Genomic DNA, 20,839 nt, shown 5'->3' on the forward strand with positions numbered 1-20,839 from the left:
TGGACTGCTGGATGTTTGGGTATCTCTTTGTGGCTCTGGTTCTCTATGCCTTCCATTCAACACTCTCTCCCTATCTCTCTCTCTGTCTCTCTGTCTCTCTCTCTCTCTCTCTCTGTGTGTATATATATATATATGTGTGTGTGTGTGTGTGTGTATATGTATATATGTATATATACATACATACATACATATATATGTTTTCACCTTTGAAACTGTGGGAAAATGTTATGGACAATGGTGCCCGACCAGTTAGACTAATCAGATTCCCTGGTGTCACACAATATGATTGGGTGACTGTTGTTCACAGTAATCTATTATGTATTTTATGAGAAAATGGAAGAAAGGAGCTCAGGGTTCCAACCATAAAATGGTGTCACAAGATAAATGTGCATTTGATCGGTTCAATTTGTATACATATATTGAAAAGTCACACTGTAGCCCATAAATATTACAGCTGTTGACAAAAAATGAAAATACCAACATTTTATTTGGTGTATAAAGTTAAGGGGTGATAAAATGTTTAATATCACAACTAATATTGCAGTATTTAGAAACATTTCATTAATACTGGGACAAACATAATCTGGAAGAAATTGGTCTTACCAAGATGAGTGGAAAGGCTACCATGGTTTATTTTAAGTTGGTGGTAAAAATTTATTATAGATTGTTCCCTTCAGTTAAGAAAAATGTAATTAGAGCAATACAAAAATGTGAAATCAAATGATAGACTATTTTTTTAAAGTTAAGATTTTACTGGTGTTGAGAATCAATACACAGACATTTTGATGTGTACACAATTCTTAATATACACACCAAAAATCCTAAAAAGTCATGAATTTTTATTCTTCATAAATTTGATATTTTATTTTGAAGATACATATTTTTAATTTATTTTATACTTAAAGGCTTAATGTCCCACAAAAGCACAGTAGAGTTAGAAAGGAAGAATGTATGCAGGGACAATAAAGATTAATCAAATTTAAAAATATCAACTATAGTCATCCACAAGAAATTCGCAGTTTTCAGGCTCCTCTCAGGAATGGTGTACCCAGGAGTGTCTGCCCAGCTGTAAATGTTTTTATGTTTATTTCATGCTTTGGAGAGTTATGTGATCACCACAGAATAAAATCAGCATATTTGCATTGATGAAAAGATATTTTATGCAGTTCCTCATTCTCCACCAACACAGACAACTGGTGATTTAAACTTTTCTTAAGAGATTTGCTTTGTCTTACATGTCTGTATAATTGGATTCATACAATAGAACAGTGTTTAGTCTTTTGATTCTGATTTCTTTTTTTAAAGATTTATTTATTTTACTTGAAAGTCAGGGTTACTCAGAGAGAGAAGGAGAGGCAGAGAGAGAAGTCTTCCATCCACTGGTTCACTCCCTATTTGGCCACAACAGTTGTAGCTGCACTGACCTGAAGCCAGGAGTTTCTTCCAGGTCTCCCACGCGAGTGCAGGGGCTCAAGGCCTTCTTCTACTGCTTTCCCAGGCCATAGCAGCAAGCTGGATAGGAAGTGGAGCAGCCAGGACTTGAACCGGCTCCCCTATGGGATGTTGGCACTGCAGTCAGTGCCTTTACCCACTATGCCACAGGATGGGCCCCTGATTCTAATTTCTGTATGTGTTTTTTTTTTTAGTTTGTTTCTTTCGTGACATGTTTTTTCTTAACTTCATTTTTGACTGCCACATAGAATTAATTGTGAAGATAACACAACTCGTTTTTCTCCTTATACATAGACATTTGATGTTTTCCCGTTTGGCTTCCATGAATAGTGCTGGGGTAGTCCTTTGTGTTCATGTTGGTTTTATATTTTTAGGGGCAAAACTGTGAGTAGAATTGCAGGTCAATAACAGTAACTTCATCTAAAACACTTTGAGAAACTACTAAACTGTTTTTCAAAGTGTCTGCACCATTGTAGTGGAATTGCATGAAGTCCTCATGATCCTCAGTCAGATCTGTCAGCACTCATCTCTTGCTGAACCTTAGTCATTTTACTGGCTGTGAAGTGGTATCTTCTTGAGGTTTTGATTTGTGATTTCCTGGTGACTAATATTAAGCATATTTTTACATGGTTACTGGAGAATGCATAATTTAATTCATTAAGTGATTTAAAAATTGTTTATCTCGCCGGCGCCGTGGCTTAACAGGCTAATCCTCTGCCTTGAGGCGCCGGCACACCGGGTTCTAGTCCCGGTTGGGGCGCTGGATCCTATCCCAGTTGCCCCTCTTCCAGGCCAGTTCTCTGCTATGGCCCGGGAAGGCAGTGGAGGATGGCCCAAGTGCTTGGGCCCTGCACCCGCATGGGAGACCAGGAGAAGCACCTGGCTCCTGGCTCCGGATCAGCGCGATGCGCCGGCCACAGCGGCCATTGGAGGGTGAACCAATGGCAAAAAGGAAGACCTTTCTCTCTGTCTCTGTCTCTCACTATCCACTCTGCCTGTCAAAAAAAATTGTTTATCTCCATTGTATTTTGTATTTTTGTATAGTATTAGGGTATTCTTAAAATTTGTATTTGTATTCTTCTTTCTTTCCATGCTATTTTGAATGCTGTTGTTTTTTCAGAGTATTCATTGTTGTACAGAAATACAATTTTTACTTTTATATCTGTTCTATGCCCTGAAAAATTACTGGATTTTTCTTTGAATATATACTGAATTCATCAGTATTTCTTTTATATGCAGGATTATGTCTTGAGCAATGCAAAGCAATTTTACTGTTTCCATTTGAAATCTGAAGACTTTTTTCTTTTTCTTTTCATGATTTATTTAGTAAAGTTTTCCATTACCATGCTGAATAGAAGTGGTAACAGTATTTGTTTCTTGCTCCCAGTCCCAGCATTTGTAGATTTTCCATGGGTGGCCTTTCCCTGCCAGAAGTTCTCTTCAATTCCTAATTTGTTTATGGTTTTCCTATAAGATAGATTTAGAAAAAAAAGAAACCACAAAACTTGTATTTATGGGGTTATCATATCTTGACTTTCCTTTATTTTACTAGTGAGTATAATATTAACTGAATTTTTAAATTTTAATTTTTTTAATTGGAGAGGTGGGGACTGAGAGCTCCTGCATGCATACTTACTGCCCAGATGCCTGCAATGACCAAATCTGAGCTTGCACAATAAGAAGCCCTCAGAAACAGAATCCACGTTCCCAGTGTTGGTGGCAGGAACCCAATTATTTGAGCTATCACCACTGTGTCCAGGGATGTGCATTGGCAGGGAGCTGCAGTCAGGAGCCCAGGCTGGGATTTCATTGTGGGAATCTTAACCAGCATCTTAACTACTAGACCAAATGCCCACCAGTTCTCTCTTTATTCTATGCCTTGGGTCTGTGTATCTGATCTTATATCAATATCACCCTATTTTGATTGCTGTTGATGTGTAGAGAGTATTGAATTCAGGAAATGTGAGACCTCCAACTTTGTAATTCATTTTCAAACTTATTTTGGTTGTTTGGGGTCCTCTTACATTCTATATGAATTCTAAGTTGTGTTTAAAATTTTCTGCTAAAATTAAATGTTGATGTGTTTATAAGAATTACTTTGAATATGTACATCACTTAGTGTGGTACTAACTTCTTAAAAAGTTTTTATTTGTGTCATCTTCAATTCATTTCATTAATACTATAGTTTTTGGTGTTTAAATATTTTATTTCTTCAGTTAAGTTTATTCCTAAGTAATTCATTCCTGTTGATGCTATTACAAATCCAGCTGTTCTCTATATTTTCCTTCAAGGTTGTTCAGTTTTGCATATAAAAGCAACTGCTTTTTCTGTGTTTATTTTGTATCGTACAGCTTCACTGAATTCAGTTTTTGTACCAGTTTTATTAAAGAATCTTGCATGTTCTCTACATACAAGATCATGTGAAGAAGGCAAAGATAAAGCTTACCTGCAGAAAGTATCTGTTGTTTTCCATATGGGAATTAGAATAACATCTGGTAGACTTATGGACTAGCACTGCTAAAGGAGTCCACTGATTCACCCACTGGTGTATCACTGCTATCTATGTCCCTACACAGACTCCCCAGGAGACTTCTTAAGGAAGGGCCTACACTGACGGATGCCTGCTCGGTGTTGCTGGCAGCTGCATATAAGAAATATGATTGGGGCCAGCACCATGGCTCATTTGGTTAATCCTCTGCCTGTGGCACCAGCATCCCATATGGGCACCGTGTTCTAGTCCCAGTTGCTCCTCTTCCAGTCCAGATCTCCGCTGTGGCCCCGGAGGGCAGTGGAGGATGGCCCAAGTGCTTGGGCTCCTGCACCCACATGGGAGATGAAGAAGAAGCACCTGGCTCCTGGCTTTGGATCAGTGCAGCGTGAGCCGTGGTGGCCATTTGAGGAGTGAACCAACGGAGAGAAGACCTTTCTCTCCGTCTCTCTCACTGTCTGTAACTCTACCTGTCAAAATAAATAAATAAAAATCTTTAAAAAAAAGAAAAAAAAGAAACATGATTGATCTCATGTGCTCATTTCAGACATGGGTACCTCCACTGGGTGATCCAGAGCCTTGTATGCCCTGGGATGGTGAGTCTGTGTGCACCACATGATGGCTTGCTGCAACTCAGGTGCTGCTGATATTGGAAATGACCCCCTAAAATTATATCAAAATGTGGCCCTTTCAAGTTCCCTAGAAGCACCATCTGGGATGCCACATATGGTATCGAAATTTGGGGTGCCATATGGTATCACCATATGCTTATTAAAAAATCCCCAATATCAATAATCCCGAGAGGGATCTTGCCTAATATTTAAAGAATTCTAAATACCGGCATAAATAAATGAGGCAGTGTGGTACATTTTAAGCTTTTATTTAGTGTGAAAGATTCATAGGAGAGTGGGAGCTTTGTCTAAGAGAGAGAGGTAAATCTGGGTTCATACTGAGTACCAGCAACCAGCCACGTGGAGGAGCATCTAGGCCAGGAAGCCTAGGGCAGGTGGCCCGAAGGCCACGTGCCCTGGAGATGCAGGGCTACAGCCAGGTCCCTCCTGGCCAACAGGCCTAGGCAAAGAAGAAGGGACGGATGCACCATGTTCCAGGCTTTTAACCCACTTCCAAAGGGGAGTGGTTAATTAACCTAATTGGCACTTAGGTGTGGCCAGGTAAGGGTATGAGGTCACACAGAGGTATGGCAAAGGTATCAGGTACGGCGTGAGGTCACACAGGGGTGTGGTGAAGGTGTGGTCTTCGAGCTCACACACCTAATTTTTTTTAACCTGTATGCCTGCCTACTTCATTCCCTCCTCAGAGACTCCATCCCTTAATCCTAAGGGAAGTTGATGAGCATCAAATCATCTTTTCTGTAACTGCTTCCTGCTTATGAGGGGCATAGTGCAGGCCCTGCCTATCCAGGGTCTGGAAGTCTCTGTCTAATCCTATCTAATGAATTTGTTTTGTGAGCTGGAGCAGTCTCGGTCATTGCCAACATCTGTGTCCCACATGGTTAGTTGCTCCCGGAAGTCAAGTTCTGAAACATATAAGTTGTTAATTAGCAAAAGCAAAACTGGAACAAAACCATTTATAGGTAGGGTGCCCCTTTAAATGAAAATAACAAATGGGGACAGGGAAGATCCACTCTGAAGATGAAAATAACAGACTAAAATAATGAAAATATGATTTAATCCCACTTCAGAGGTGAAAATAACAGAGACAAGGATGATCCGCTCTGAAGATGAAAATAACAGACTAAAATAATGAAAATATGATTTAAAATACATAGCTAATGAAGAACGGCTCTGGAAATGAAAAATAACAAACCAAAATAATGAAAATATTTAAAATACATAGCTCTATTAGCCATTCATGTAGCATGTGGTGGGCCATGTGGACGGCCATCTTGGGGTGGGGTCTGTTGCTCAACTTTATGTGAGGGTGGACATTCCCATAGTGGGCCACCATCTTGGGGCAGAGTCTATTTCCCATCTTCCTGTGAGTGCGGAAGTTCCCATTTTGGGCTGCCATCTTGGGGCAGAAGTCCCACCCTCAATGACAGGAAGTAGAGCATCTGCCATGTTTAAAGTGCCTCCTCCCTGACTCTAATGTGTTTCTAAGCAACCAGACCAATTCTCCAACTTGAAATTAGCAATTAAAGTCTTGTACAATAAGGCCCAGGGACAAAGCAAAATCTTTCTGAACTTTAGCTGCTGGTACTAGTTAAAAATGTAACCTTAGAAAAGCACGTAAATCGTCTTTGAAACTCACCACAACCACTCTGGAATCCTTAGGAGTTTGTCCTCCGTGGAAATCTGTTTTATCTCTCTTCGTACTAGCAATGACGCCAAAAATCCTTAAAGCCAGAAACAGCGAACAAAACCCCATCAATGCCTTCCTTTTTTGAAAACTACTAGCAAAACAAAAGAAAAGAGAAAGAAAAAGAAAAAAATCTCGCTTGTCTTTTGTGTGAGCGAGCTGCTCTTCTCCCTCAGAGCAGGGTGGCTCTACTAGGACTACACGTGGTCTACTAGGACACTAGGCTCCTCTTCCCACACCAATATCAGCCTTCTTTGAGTGTGTCCTGGCTGCCACCTTAACACTCTGAACAGTGCACTGGCCACCCAGGTGGGCTATCAAGCGCTCATGTAGGCAGAGCTAGCTCATGCCTCTGCTGAGCCACTGCAGGCCAAACTGGCCTTGGGAAACTCCGCACCGGTCTGCGCTGTCAACACACACAACTTGCGCTCCCACTGAGCCACTGCAGGCAGAACCGGCCTTGGGGAACTTGGCATGGGTCTGTACACTGTCTGCACATGCGCGTGCACTCCTGCTGAGCCGCTGTGGGCCAAAACAGACTTGGAGAACTCAGTGTAGCCCCAAGCTCTCATGCAGAGTAGGGCCAGCATGAGTCTCCACCAGAGGGGCAGCTCCCTGCAGGTAGCCTCCTGGTGGACCTGAGGCTGAGAGCCCAGATCCAGGGTGCCCGCGGTGCCCAGATTTGGCGCTAAGCCTGTGGCAACCTCAGGCTGCAGGCCGGGCCATTGTACCCCTGTCTTGTGACCAGTGCCAAGGCCGAAGAAAGCCATGCACCCCTCCCCTACAAAGGCCGTGAGTGCATCCCCACCTGGGTGTTGCTTTGGACACCTGTATTCCCATGGACAGGTGCACAGCGAAAGCACCAACCCAGATGAGAGAGGGAGAGGGAGAGGGTACAGGCAGAGAGATAGGGTCAGAAGCCACAGGAAGGCCACTCCCACCATGCTGCCTAGTTTTAAAATTTCTTAAAAATCAGTCCCATTGGTGCTGATGTATTCTCTTAGGTAGGAAAATGTTTATTTTTGAAAAGTGTTCTTTTAGGATGAGAAAGAATGTTAAACTCCAGTTGGCTGAAGGAGGTTGCATGTATTTTGCTGTGTCTCTTAAGTTTCTCCTTGAATATTTACTATGCTAGAGGTGCAAGTGTGTTTAGCCGACTGTTCTTGAGAGACCTGGTAGAGAAGATAGGCCAAATTAAGAGCACAGGGGTTCATGGGTGCTACCCACTTCCACTATGCCCCTCCTCAAGAGGGAAGGGAGTATGGCCCCACCCTCTATGTCAAGTGCAGTGTCAGAAAACTTTCGCCAGTCACAAAGGGTCATGACTGAGTGTCTGTGACAAGGTCCTTATTCTTAGCCTGCAGATGAGGTGGTTTGGGCTTGGAAGGTTTACCTGTCCTTTCCAAGGTCATAGGAAGTAAACAGCATGGCCAGGCTTCAAACCCAGGTCCTTCAGGCTACCCAGTCTATGATCTTGTATTTTAAAAAAATTGTTTATATTACTGTTTGATTCACAAAATACAAGCACATTATGTACAAGTGCTATTTATGATTCAATAGTAAAATGAACCCAATATCCCTACAAAACCACATTTTTTTTCTAAAAGGGACTTAGATATTTTTGGGTGTTATTCTTTAATATTTTTTTACTTTATTTGAAAGGGAGAGAGAAGATAGAGAAGATGTGAGAGAGAGAGAGAGAGAGAGATTTTCTCATTGACTCATTCTCCAAATACCTGCCACAACACCCAGGGATGAGCAAAAGCCAGAAGTCTGGAACTCACTCAGGTCTCCATTGTGGGCAGGGACCCAAGTACTTGAGCCATCATGTGCTGCCTCCCTGGGTGTACATCAGCAGGAAGCTGGATCAGAAGTGGGGGAATCAAACCATATAGAAGGCAGACAATTCAAGCAGTGATTCAACAGCTGTGCCAAATGCCTGCTCCTCTTTGCAAGTTTTAAAATAAGCTTTTCAAGTTATTCAGAATGCACTGATGAGATTTTTAAAATTGAAATTGCCTTGAATCAATCTTTTTGAAGTGTTTGAAGAATTGAAACCTTTGTCATAATGTATGGGTTGGGCCGGTGCTGTGGCCACTGCAGTGCCGGCATCCCATGTGAGTGCTGGTTTGCCACCTGGCTGCTCCACTTCTGATCCACTCTCTGCTATGGCCTGGAAAAGCAGTACAAGATGGTCTAAGTCCTTGGGCCCCTGCACCTGCTTGGCAGGCCTGGAAGAAGCTCCTGGCTCCTAGCTTTGGATCATCCCAGCTCGCTCATTGTGGCCATTTAGGGTGTGAACCAGCGAATGGAAGACCCCTCTTTCTATCTCTGCCTCTGCCTCTCTATAACTCTGCTTTTCAAATAAATACATAAATCTTTAAAAAAAAGAATGGTTTTCTATTGATGAAAATGATGTAGCTCTCTGTTTTTGTTGAATTGTTTCTAATGTCCTTCAATAAAATTTTATAATCTTTTTTTAAAAAAAAATCAGTCCCATCTTAAAATCCACATGTTAAATGTCCCTTCGTGGTCACCATATGATATTGGAAATGAGCCCCTAAAATTATATCAAAATGTGGCCCTTTCAAGTTCCCCAGAAGCACCATCTGGGATGCCACATATGGTATCAAAATTTGGGGTGCCATCTGATATCACCACATGTTTATTAAAAATCCCCGATATTAATAAGCCTGAGAGGGTTCTTGCCTAATATTTAGAGAAGAATCCTAAATACCAGCATAAATAAATGAGGCAGTGTGGTACATTTTAAGCTTTTATTTAGCTCCTGCAGTCTTAACCAAAAAGTCATTGCCCCACCTCGTTTAAGAGATGTCTCTCTATGTTTTATTCCAGCAATTTCATATTTTCAGATCTCAGATTTAGGTCTTTGATCCATCTGAGTTGATTTTTATGTGTGGCGAAAGGTAGACGTTTAATTTCATTCTTCTATATATGTATATCTAGTGTTGTCAGCACCATTTATTGAAAAGACTATGGGATTTTCATAAAAATCAGCTGTTATATATGCATGTTTGTATTTATGTATTTTTTCTCTGTTTTCATTGACCTTTGTATCCATCTTCATGCCAGTTTCATTCTATTTTAATTACTATACCTTTGTGAAATCAGGTATTGTTATGCCCCCAGCTTTATATGTTTTTTTTGTGTAGGATCACTTTGGCTGCTCTGGGTGTTCTGTGGCTCCATATGAATGTTAGATTTTTTTTTCTAACTGAATAAAGAATGTCATTGGTATTTTGATAGGACTTGCATTGAATCTGTAGATTTCCTAAGGAATATGGACATTTTAATATTAATTCTTCTAATTGACGAACAGGGATGTCTTTCTATTTGCATGTGTTTTTGATGATTTATTTCATCAGTGCTTTTTAATTTTATTGTGATCTTTCACTTATTTGGTTAAATTTATTACTAAACATTTTTGTAGCTGCTGTGAATTCTTTTTTCATGTTTTATACTTTTTATTTTATTTAGGATACACAAGTTTCATGTATTTCAAATATACAGATTCAAGAACATGGTCATACTTTCCTCCCTAACCTCCCTCCTGCCCGTACTCCCACCCTTCTCCCTCTTCCCTCTCCTATTCCCATTCTTACTTTTTACAAAGATCTTAAACTTACCTTTACAGGAGGTCATTATTGGTGTATAATGCCGCGGACCGGCTCTCGCGTAGTCACCAGACCCAAGGGAGAACGAGGGACGAAAGCACAGGAGGAACAGAGATCGGCGAGGGGAATGACAGACAGACACACACACTTTTTGAGTATGCTGTTGCTGCAGTTGTCTGCCTGCAGCTGTCTGCCTGCAGTTTATTGGCGGGAAAACCAGAGTTTATATAGGGAAGCTTACATTGCTGAAGACAAAAGAAATTCCAAGATTACAAAAACTTGTTAAGGCTAATGGGGTTACATGATTAACTTTACAAGAGACACAGGGAGACATTGTGGTGATGATTCGCAGTCCTACTTTTTAAGAAAAAGGTAAAGGTCAGGTTACTAGTTAACCTCTCATTAGGAGAACCTGGGACAGGGGAGTTATCAGATGGTGGTGCTTGTTAGCCCAAGTCCCATATATCACCTATGTAAGATTGAATGTAGTTTTTTTATCCCTATGCTGCCTAAACTTTCTGATAACCCGGAACCTAATTTACACCCCAGCTCTCTAAAGCTAACACCTCAGCTCCCTTTGTTTTATCTTGTCTAGGGTGTGCTGTTTCTTGTCAGTGTTTAATGCCTCCTCGTAAATTGCCCTAATGACTGGTGGGCCAAAGTCTAAAGTGTCTTTTGTTGATTTTTGTGAAATGCTTATTGGCACTACTTGGCTCCCTTGTTTCTAATCATGGTGCACTTGTCCTAACGCACTACGTGGCATAACTACTAAATACAAAATCACTATTAATGTTGAGACACATTGCCTTATTAACCAGCAGTAATTAGGCCTTTCACTTCTTGACACGTGCGTAAGCCGAAAGTTTTTTACAACCTTTGGCTGTACAGGAACAGCTTTGAGGCAACGCTCCGCAAAAAAGCTCTCACCTCGTCCCTGCAGCGTGGACTTCCAATGTAACATTTTGCTACATGGGCGTCACAACAGCTGCTGGGCCCAGCAGTATAAGAATACAACTTTTTTGTACATTGATTTTGTATCCTGTGACTTATTGGTTTATCACTTCCAACATATTTTTACTGCAGTGTTTGAAGATTTTCTGTCTAAAATCATGTCTTCTGAAAAAAAAAACATATTTTTTCTTCCTCCTTCCCAATTTTCATCCCTTGTATTTCTTTACCTGAGTATTCTTGTGAGTCCTTGAGATACTGTATTGACTAAGAATGGTTTATGGGATGTCCTTATCTTGTTCCAGAACTCAGAAGAAATGTTTTTAGCTTTTTCCCATTCAGTATGATAGTGGCTATTAGTTTATCATATAGCTCTGATAATTTTGAGCTATGTTTCTCCTGTACTTCGTTAGTTGAATTTTTTTTATCATGAAGGGATGTTGAATATTTCTATGGAAGCATTCTCTGCATCTATTGAGATGTTCATGTTTCTGTTCTTCATTCTGCTGATGTGATTTCATTGATTTTTTATAGATGCTGAACCACATTTGCATTCCTGTGATAAAACCCACTTCATCACATTACATGTTGTTGTGTGTGTATATATATATCATGTATATATCTTTTTGATGTATTATTGCATTCATAATGTTTCCAAAGCCTCACAGCCTAGAAATTGTTTGCAATAAGAGAGCTTGAACTCACTACCCATGCTTTTTTAATCCTAGAAAGTTCAAAACATTTTCCCAAGGTCACAGAACAACAGAATGTGCTAAAGAAAATATTCAAAACCTAATTCCATCAGATGGAAGACCTCTCTCTCTCTCTCTCTGCCTCTGCTCTCTCTGTGTAACTCTGACTTTCAGATAAATACATCTTTAAAAAAATCATAATCTTCATTCTCAGCTGATACAATTCCACATCTGAGTCTTGGTGAAATGGGATAGGGTTTCCAGCCTTGTTGGTTTTGGTGTTTGGTCTGGATTATTCCTTGCTGTGGGGGGCATCCTAGACACTCATTTTGTCTCAGAGAACTGCAGCTGGAATTACCCTAAAAATGGCAGCAGGGGAGCCACAAACCTTCCTGAAATAGGGCTGGCTGAGATTCCAAAGACAAGAGTGCTAAATGCCAGGGTAACTCCTGCAAGGCACTTATTAGTCTCACTCTCAGAGAAGGCTGCAGCTTCCTTGTGTGAACAGCAAGCAGGGTTCCCAGAGAGGGATATATCATGTGAGGCTCCTGGTTCTTGGCTTTGGTCTGCCCAGACTTGGCCATTGTGGCCATTTGGAGAACGATCTTCCTTCCCCTTCTTTCCCTTCTTCTTCCCCCTCATTCTCCTCCCCCTTCCTCTCCCTCTCCTTCTCTCTTCCCCATTTCAAATACATAAATATATAGACCTTTAAAAAAAAAGCTGTTCAGGCATAGGGGAGGAACCCCCTGTGGAGGCCAAGATGAATCACTAGAAAAGCCAGCATAGAACCAGGAGAGTCTGGTCATGGAGGCTGGAGAGCAAGAACCTGGTGGCAAGGAGCAGCAGTCTCTGTGGGTGCTTCCCCATGCTGGAGGACAGTGCCATCTCACAGGGAGAGCAGGGGAGGGAGCTCAGATCTCAGGAATTTACCCAGCAGGGAGTCCCTGTATCCCTAGAAGAGCTGAGGATGGCTGGAGGTGGAAAGCAGGGAGTCTGAGCAGCACAGCCCTGGGTTGTAGGGGTGGGTGGTGCTAGAAGGGGAACCCTGGTCTCAGAGGGAAGGCTTCAGTGCAGAGGAGGCTGAGAGAAAGCGTTTGTTCTGACTTCAGTCTTGTGTGTAGGCAGGGGAAAAAGCACACAGGTATATCAGGCTGCAGAGGGGCCAGCCAGGGGCTTGGATGGAGTACATGCAGGAAGGCCCTATGGTGTATGAGCCAGCCCAAGGCCAGCAGTGTGGGTGCGGGTGTGACAGTTTCCGTGTCCTGTGCCATATGTGTGTAAGGCAGAGAGGCCAGTGGCCTGGGGGTCACGGAAGAGAAGGGAATTGATGAGGGCTGCACATCCTCAACAGTTTTTCTAAAGTTTTAGAATCATTTTCTCCTTCACAAAGCAATTTTTTCTCCCATTTTGTTTTGGAAACCTGCATCACTTCCATTTTGTCTTTTCTTTTGATTTAATATTGTCTATGTTTGATGGAGACCAAAGGCCTCTATCAGGCAGATTTTTCTGGCCCTCCTGGGAGCAGAGAGAGCAGGTTGTAGCAGCCTGCTGATGAGAGCTGCTGTAAGGCAGTGCTGCTCTGCAGCCCCAGCTGGTCCTGCCTGCTTTCCCATGAGCCTCACCCAACTTTGAAATTAGTGACCCGTATTTTATCTACAAACTGTGTGCATGCATTTCCACAACACGCAGACCAAAAGAAGTGTTTGCAGTGGGGTCTGACCAGTTGGCCTCAGACATGGCCCTGCCCCCAGTTTTCCTGATGCTCAAGGGCCAGAGGAAGAGGAGGCGTATCTGAGGTCACTGGCATTGATTTGATATTACAAACTCCTTAGTATCATCGTTGTTCCATGCTACATTTAAGGCCATGTTGGAAACTGCCTAGTCTTGTTTATTTCCTAGGATGTGAGAAGTAACTTGCTGAGTATGCTCTCCAGATGTTTCCTGAGGGGCCAGGGGGTATGCCCAGGTTTATCTCCTTCCTTCCCTCCCAGCACTTCCCTGGGTTTATGGGTGTTAAATACCTGGAGTAGGTGCCACCCCTGGTGAACTTGCAGGGAAACCTAGAAATTACATTGGCCTCATGGCTCTCCAGGGCCGTAAGATGAACCCTGTGCATCTGCAGCCACCCACAGGATGGTGATGAATGCGTTCCCACCACTGCTCTCCTTGCCGTGATGGCAGCAAGTGGGCTACACTTTTAGAAAAGATAGGAGAGGTAGCTCCTATCTGGAGGTGCCATGAGTGCCCCCCCCCATTCCTCCTCCTGTTTGTCCATCAACAGACAGGACAGTGGCTGGGAGACAAGCCCAGTCTCAGATGCCCTTAGTTTCTGCTTTCTCCTGAGTGTCAGCTGTTGGTGCATGTCCCTTTGCTTCCCCCTCAAGACTGTATGCTGTTCTGTAAGCACCCCACCCCAGCCCTCTGGATCCTGACCCAGCTCCTATACATAGACACACAGCCGCCTAGTGAGCAATGCGAGCCTAAGAGAGGGCCTCATAGAGGAGCCAGGCAGAGTTTGAATCTGTAGCCATCCCTGAATGGCTCTCTTCCCCAGACAGCTCCTTGGCTGTCCTGTCCCTGGGTGTCCTTGCTGGCTTGTTCCAGCACAGTTCTCAGTGTTGCCAGCTCCCCCAACCATTCCCTGCCATCCTTCGGGTTGAAATTTTCTTGTGCTGTTCTGTGAGATGCTTTCTTCTGTGCTCTCACACCCACATGCCATCCAAGGAACTGAGTGAGGGATGGCATTGCCAATGAAGGGCAGAGGGGGAGGGGAGAGGCGCTTGGCTCTTCAGTTGGAGAGGGGTGAGTTTGGGAACTTCAGAGGCCCCAGAGATGTGCAGGCCCTGATCCCTCAGACCTGCGCTAATGACCTCTCAGGGAGAAGGGTCTTTGCAGACATGCTTAAGGACAGAGGGATAGGCACGTCCCTTGGATCATCTCAGCGGGCCCCATGTGGTCACAGGACCTTCATAAAGGGGAGGCAGGTGGAAGAGCTAAGGGAAGGTGGTGGAAGCAGAGCTGGAGTCAGGAGATGCTGGAGCCCTGGCCTTGAAGTGCAGGAAGGGCTGGAAAGGGTGAGGAAACAGCTCTTCCCCCAGGGCTCCACAGGGAACCGGTTCTGCCTGTGCCTGGTTTGGGCCTCCCCAAGTTCTTTCGGATTCCTGTGTGCTGAACTATAAGATGGAAGATTTCTGTTCCTTTAAGTGACTAAATTTTTTCACAACAGCAAGAGAGGAGGACATTGAAGTGTTTTAAGCACACCTATACACATAGGCACATACATATGCACATTTGTGCAGGACCATTTTGGTCATTGGGAGGGGAAGTTTTGGTGGAATCTGTGCTAACAAAGTTTCAGGTATCGCTACATTTTTATTTCATAATACTTAATACTTGCATTCAAAACTTACTTTTATTTACTTGAAAAGCAGAGATTTCCCACCCACTGGTTGACTCCCCACATTCCTGCAACAGCAAAAGCTGTGCTAGGCCAAAGCCAGGAGCTGGGAATTTAGTTGAGTCTCCTCCAAGGGTGGCAGGAACCTCATTATTCAAACCATTATCTCCTGCATCCCAGAGTGAACGTTGGCTGGAAGTTGCAACCAGGAGCAGAGCTAGGACTTGAACACAGGCACCCCAATATGCAATGAGGGTGTCCCAAAGAAAATCTTAACCATTGTTCCAGCGTTTGCATTTTGAGCACTTCATCTGCAATGCTATCTCAGGGTTGTAATGTTTTAAAATCATAAAACATGGGAGGAAAAATGAACTCAATATAATTTATGGCAGTGGTCTGGAAAGGAGACCAGCCATATTATCACAGTGGGGCTTTGAGTACCTATTCCTCATGACTTTAATCCTTTTATTAAGGTGTAAATTAGTGCAATAAAAACTCCTCAGATCAAACAAATATCTACCAAATATCTACCTCTGTGCTACTCTGACCCATGTGGAGATGTAGAGTGTGTCCATCTCCCTGGGAGGTTGCCCCCCTCTCCAGATTCTGACTCCACACCTGAGTGGACAATGGGGCTGTGCCTTGACCCTCCAATGTTGCTTTTCCACCTTTAGTCCCTGGCACCCTCTCTTTCCTCTGTCCAGAGCCTGACCTCCAAGTTTGGCCCTGGGCTTCCATATTGTTTCCTAGAGGAGTCTTTGGGCCTCAGGAGCTCATCCCCACTCAAAACACATGTTGGGCCTGATTTCCCTGGTTTATGTTTTTCATAGCACACAGTTTGAAATAGCTTTAGTGTTCCTGCTAACTGGATTCTTGTTTGTCTCCATCTGCTGTGAAATGTCAGCTCCTTGAGGGGGAGGGGAATGATGGTCTTTACCTGTTAGAACATGCCTGCCTCATTCAAGTTGCTCAGGAAACACCTTAAAAGTACATGAATGGCCGGTGCCATGGCTCAATAGGCTAATCCTCTGCCTTGCGGTGCTGGCACACTGTGTTCTAGTCTCATTCGGGGCGCCGGATTCTGTCCCAGTTGCCCCTCTTCCAGGCCAGCTCTCTGCTGTGGCCCAGGAGTGCAGTGGAGGATAGCCCAAGTGCTTGGGCCCTGCACCCCATGGGAGACCAGGAGAAGCACCTGGCTCCTTCCTTCAGATCAGTGTGGTGCACCAGCCACAGCACGCTGGCCACGGTGGCCATTGGAGGGTGAACCAATGGCAAAGGAAGACCTTTCTCTCTGTCTCTCTCTCTCTCACTGTCCACTTTGCCTGTCAAAAAATAAAGAAATAAAATAATAATAATAATAATAATAATAAAGAGTAGAGGCAGTGGCTACCTGGGTTTTTTAAAATATACTTTTATTTTTAATGGACATAGTAACTTTCATATTTATGAGAATACAGTATAATTTCATACCATGCCTAAAAAGTGTAGTGATCAGATCAGGATAATGTGCATGTGTATTGCACAGGCAATTGCACACATGCACAGGTTATTGGCATATTTTATACCTGTATCATTTTTTGTGTTGAGAACATTGAAAATTGTTTTAGTAGCTATTTGGAAATACTCAGCTGTGGTCATCCACAGTTACCTTGTTGTGCTGTAGAACACTAGTAGTTATTCCCTCTATTCAGATGCACCCCTCTACCCACTAACCCTCACCTCTGCTTCCCTCCCACCCTGCACCCTCTCCAGGCTCTGATAACCACTGTTGTATTCCCCACATATCTGTGACCAACTTTTCCACTTCCACATATAGTGAGAATTGTGGTATTTGTCTTTCTCTGTGACAGGCTTATTTAATTGAACACATTGCCTGAAAGTTCCATCAGGTTACAGCAAAAGATAGAATTTCATTCCCTTTTAACATCCTTTGCATGTGTATATCACATTTGGTATATCCATTCTCCAGCTGATGAGCACCTGATTCTACATCGTGGTTACTGTGAATAGTACAACACTAAACATGAGTGCACAAGTCTCTTCAACATACTTTCAGCTCATAGATACATGCCCAGTAGTAGGATAGCTGGAGCATATAGCAGTTCCGTTTCTGGGTTTCTCAGGATTGGCCACATTATTTTCCAAAATAGTGACAGTCATTCCCATTCCTACGAAGAGATCCCCTTTCCCCACACCCTCACCAGCATTTGTTATTTTTATTTTTTTGATCAAACTGTTCTAACTGGAATGAGATGCTGATTTTGATTTGCAGTTCCCTGATGATTAGTGACATATCTTTTTCCATATTCTTGTAGGTTGTTTGTGAATCCTGATTTCAGAATATCTGTACAGGTTATTTCCCCATTTTATAATCAGATAATTTTTTGTATTTAGATTCTTGAGTTTCTTCTTCATTATGGATATTCGTAAATATTCATTCTCAAAAAGAAAGTTCTCTAAGGTGCACTTCTGTGTTTTTCAGTCATTTTAGAAGAGTCATCTTGGGGGCTTCCAGCTCTCTCATTCCCTCTGTTCAGTCAGTTGGGTCTGTGACCTAGACTCCAGGTCTTTATCACTTCAGGGCCTCTTAGTGGCTCCAGTCTTGAAGAGGTTTTACCTATAGGTTCTGCATTAACATCCCAAGAGGAACTTTCCTAAACCACAAACTTCATTGTATCATTCCCTAGCCCCTCAGTTTATTGAATCCTTAAAGTACACATAGAGAGATGCCGGCAGCAGAGGGATGCTGGCATCGCAGAGTGCAGCTTAACCAGTGCACCTCAACACCAGACCCAGGATGAGGGACTTTCTGCAGGGACTTTGGAGGGGTCCACTCACTTCTTCCACCTTGTGAGGACACTTCAAAAAGGGGCCATCATTTTCCTAATGTTTGCATGTTGAACTCAGTCATACTGGTGTATTTAAAGGAGTACAATGCTCCCTTTCAACTCTTACACATATGGTAAACAGCAGCCTTCCCTTTCATTATCAGTTTTTTGAAGAGGGCACCAACATAGAAGCAGAAAGTGAGCCCTTTCAAGTTACTGGATCTGCTGGTCTTCAATTTTACTCTCCCCAGCCTTGATTACAGTGTGAAAACTTTCAAACCAAGACAAGGTCTTGTTACAATAGCAAAAAAAGCACTGAAATCTCTGGGAATGTCTTGCTCTTCTCCCTACTATTTGAAGCATAGCTTTGCGGGCTACAGATTCCTCAGTTTGTGCTTTTTTTTGCCTTCTGCACTGGACCACATCAGCCCACTGCCTTGTGGTCCTCCAGGGATTCCGATGAGCAATCTCTGCATGAACATAGGGGAAATGATGGAAGACATCTCCCGCTCAGCTCTACAGATATGAACAATGCACCTGAGCTGTCATGGGCAACAGAACATTTTGTGGTAGTGTCATGATGCCAGGGAAGTGGTCCCATCATGTTGGGACCTATCACTCAGATGTTAAAGAGGAAGGAAAGGCTATTTAGGGTATAGACTTTAGGAGGCAATTGGAACATTCTACATGTGCTAATTTTGAAAAATATATATCAATTTCTATCACTAACCTAAGCAAAGATCTTTTGGGGGTACTTTCCCTTTAATCAAATGGACAGATACTTCTGGAAACTGCCGTGGAGTATCCCCAGCTGTGATTGGTCCATTTCTGACGTTGGAAGGAACACTGTGATGTCATTCCAACTGCCTGTTGGAATCCCTGGCTGGGCAGAGGATTTTGTCCGTTTTTTCCAGGAAGCAGTTGGATGCTGACCAGTGAGACTTGGACAAAGCTACGTGTTTTTCCATATTTTGTTGTTTTTGCTCTTTTGTCTACTTCTTGTTAGTGTGTTGTTTATTTTATTCTTTTATTGTTCTGTTCATTTTGTCCTCTCCCTTCCCCCACAATCTTTTACTTCTTATCTGTGCATTTTTATTTTATTTAAATATCTCCTCATTTCTCTTTTGATTTCTCTTGTCATTTCTTCTATTTCTTTTTCATTTTCATTTTCTAATTTTTGAATTCTTGTGTATCTCACCTTTTTCTCATCTGTAATCACTTTCTTTACATAGGAGGATTAGTATTGTAAGTTTAGGTATAAGAGTTGGTGTTTTACTTTCTGTTACAGTTTCCCATGTTTCTGTTTTGTCACTTTTGATTATTTTGTTTGAATCACTGATTAGTAAAGTGTAATTCATATATAGTGTTTGTTCAAAATATTAGCATAGTGAATAGAATTAATCTTAATAATTAGTGTACTTCATATACTGTTGTTTTTGTTATGCCTAGATGAGTAGATTCCCCAAGAACTTAGCAGTGACCCAATCACAGTGAAATCCGAAAGCAAGGTTTTTATTAAAAGGTACAAGCCGCGACAGGGACCTCATCCAACCAACCGGCGCAGCGAGGAAGGAGGAAAGGCCCAGGTCTTTGTTTGGGGACACTTTTAAAGGGGAGAACATCAGGAAGGGCTTAAGGTAAGGGGCCTTTTGTGATTGGGCAGGGTGGGGGGGTCTCCATTTGGCTTGGGTTCAGGAAGTTACCTCATCTGGTAGTCTCTACTGAGCTGCCCTTGGTCTGCTGAGGCCTAGCTGTCCTTGCTAAGCTTTGATACCTCCGGAATGCCTGAATGCCTGCTTGTACAAGGACTCCGGTCTGCTATGGGAAACGGAGGCTGATTTTTATTGTTTCAAAATAGAGTCATGGCCGGCGCCATGGCTTTACAGGCTAATCCTCTGCCTTGCGGCGCTGGCACACCGGGTTCTAGTCTGGTTGGGGTGCCGGATTCTATCCCGGTTGCCCCTCTTCCAGGCCAGCTCTCTGCTGTGGCCCGGGAGTGCAGTGGAGGATGGCCCAAGAGCTTGGGCCCTGCACCCCATGGGAGACCAGGAGAAGCACCTGGCTCCTGGCTTCGGATCAGCGAGATGCGCCGGCCGCGGCGGCCATGAGGGTGAACCAACAGCAAAAAGGAAGACCTTTCTCTCTGTCTCTCTCTCTCTCACTATCCACTCTACCTGTCAAAAAAAAAAAACTAAAAAAAAAAAAACAACAAAATAGAGTCACTTTGGCTCTTCAGTTTTGTCCTTTTTAGTGCTGTTTCTTTTATTCTTTTTTTAAATTTTGTTTTCCCTCTTTTCTTCCCCATTCCCCACAAATTTTGGTTTTTAATGTGTGTATTTTATTTAAAAATTTCATTTGTTTTTTGATTTCTCTTGTTGTTTTCATAAAATCACATAGTGAATTAGAATTGGTCTTATTGATTAGTACAGTGAAGTTCATATACAGTTATTTTTTGTCTATTTGTTCTTTAAGAGCTTTATTTTTTTATTTTTTATTGTTAGTTTTCTTCCCCCTGCTCAATTTTTTTCTTTTTATCTCTGTGTATTTAATTTAAATATCTTTTCTTTTTCTCTTTTTCTTGTTATATTAGTAATATAATATAGTGAATAGAATTAGTCTGTAGTATAGTAAATGTAGTGTTACCTGTTAGTTGAATTATTCATTTGTTTCTGTCATTTTATTTATTTATTTATTATCATGTTTATTTCATTCATTTGTTTTTGTTTTGTCACTTTTGATTATTTAGTTTGAATTAATGATTAGTATAGTGTAATTCATATATAGTGTTTATTCAAAATATTAGCATAGTGAATAGAATTAATCTTAATAATTAGTGTAGTTCATATCCTGTTGTTTTGTCTGTTCCTTTTAGTGCTGTTTATTTTGTTTTTTTGTTGTTGTTGTTTTTCCTCTTTTCTCCCCCACAAATTTTTGCTTTTTTATCTGTGTGTATTTTATTTAAAAATCTCATTTCTTTTTTATTTCTCTTGTCATTTCTTCTATTTATTTTCTGTTTCCATTTTCTAATTGTTTCATTCTTGTGTATCTCACCTTTTTAATTTTTTTCTCATCTGTAATCA

At 42.2% G+C, this 20,839-nt stretch overlaps 1 protein-coding gene across 3 annotated transcripts in view; it reads left to right on the plus strand.

Moving 5' to 3' along the window:
- Positions 1-20,839, plus strand: part of LOC133754322 (MAP/microtubule affinity-regulating kinase 3-like) — a 134,393-nt gene that overhangs the window by 103,743 nt on the left and 9,811 nt on the right. The window lies entirely within an intron of this gene.

Source organism: Lepus europaeus (assembly GCF_033115175.1).
Source record: "Lepus europaeus isolate LE1 chromosome 21 unlocalized genomic scaffold, mLepTim1.pri SUPER_21_unloc_2, whole genome shotgun sequence".
Classification (NCBI taxonomy): domain Eukaryota; kingdom Metazoa; phylum Chordata; class Mammalia; order Lagomorpha; family Leporidae; genus Lepus; species Lepus europaeus.